This window comes from Halichoerus grypus, chromosome 6 (assembly GCF_964656455.1).
Source record: "Halichoerus grypus chromosome 6, mHalGry1.hap1.1, whole genome shotgun sequence".
Taxonomy (NCBI): domain Eukaryota; kingdom Metazoa; phylum Chordata; class Mammalia; order Carnivora; family Phocidae; genus Halichoerus; species Halichoerus grypus.
Window position 1 is genome coordinate 74,724,754 of NC_135717.1, and position 1,743 is coordinate 74,726,496.

Sequence of the window (1,743 nt, forward strand, 5' to 3'; positions counted from 1 at the left end):
AGTTTTTATTGATCTTTTGGCTAAATGTTTGCACTAAGTCATGCTCTTTCCACTAATTAACTTTGTTCCCCTTTCTCCCTATGTGACTTCTAATGGAGTCTTTCTTTGAATTTCTCCTCTAAGTTTCTATTTAAAAATGTCTCTGGATCTTCACACTCCCCTACCACAAACTCTTCCACTGCGTCACACTGTGCTTATATTTCAAACATTTTAACCTGGATCATAAGCTTTGCAGGAATTCATCCTCATCTCTCCAGCATTTTTTTTTTTTTTTTGCATTGCTATCCTTTTGTTTCTTCAAACTGACCAATATATATGCTCCTCCGGCCCTACCCCTCATCTTCTATACTTTTGTGCCTAACTTTTGTCCCCTTCATATTTCCGGTAAGCCATCACCTCCTTAGAGAGAGCTCACTCTGTTATCCTTTCTCATAGCACCTGATGATAACACAATAAATAATCATCTATCATGTATGTATTTTCAGTTTGTTTAGATTTTGGCCCCTATAAAAACACAGTCCATTTCTGTTTTTTTCATGATTTACATTGTCATATTGGTTGTGATTGATCAATCTATTTTTTTTAATCTTTTTTTTTTTTAAGATTTCATTTATTTATCTGAGAGAGAGAATGAGATAGAAAGAGAAAGCATGAGAGGGGGGTGGGTCAGAGGGAGAAGCAGACTCTCTGCTGAGCAGGGAGCCCAATGCGGGACTTAATCCCGGGACTCCAGGATCGTGACCTGAGCCAAAGGCAGTCGCCTAACCAACTGAGCCACCCAGGCATCCCTTGATCAATCTATTTATCTACCTTTCTTTCTTCTAAGAATGGATCCGATCCAATTCCTTCAGCAGATGAGAAAAGTGAAGTCTAGAAAGGTTAAGTAGATTTGGAAAAGGTCACAATTGTGTAAGTAGTAGAGCTAGATTTTCTGGCTTCCAATGCAGTATGATTTTTAGTACATCTCTACTATATATACATATACATATACATATACATATACATATACATATACATATACATACATATATTTGGGGAATGACCTGGGAGATGTGAATCACATAGTGCAACTTACCACTTTGCAGTAATCATGGGCATTAAACTCCACTGGCTGTCAAAGCCAACTGTGTGAAAATGGCTGTTTTTCATTGACTAAGGCCAGCAAGTCTAAGACAAATAAAGAAGGAACACTTTGCCCCGACTCATGAATTTATTCCAGCAAAGTTGGTGGAAGTAAAATGAATATTGGTTAACCAAAATCTGACTCACTGGCTACCAAATGTGACTTCTCTTGCTGGGGAATATCTACTCTCAAGCTCACCGGGCTCATTTCTCAGCAAATCAAGAGATTCAATGTCACAACCTGCCAACCTCAATTGGCCTTCTTCAGTGATGGGTGTGGATGTGGTACAGTTAGGAATGTGCCTCATTCTCCACATGTAAGAGAGACAAATCCAACATAGCAGGAAAATGGGGTTGAAGGGATAATTTTCTCTTAAGAACAAAAAATAAAATAATTTTTAAATGCCAGAATGTGAGATGCACTAAATCTTACTTACACATTTGACAATCAAATTAAGAAACTTTGTTCTTATAGCATGCCTTAGGTTGGGTCAACATATGTCTATTTCTCCAACAACAAACAACGATGACAAAAATCAAATGGAATAAGAAATGTACTATGCTCAGCTGTTATAATGCCAACACCACCACTAAGCGTTATCCTAAAAACAAGGAAAATAT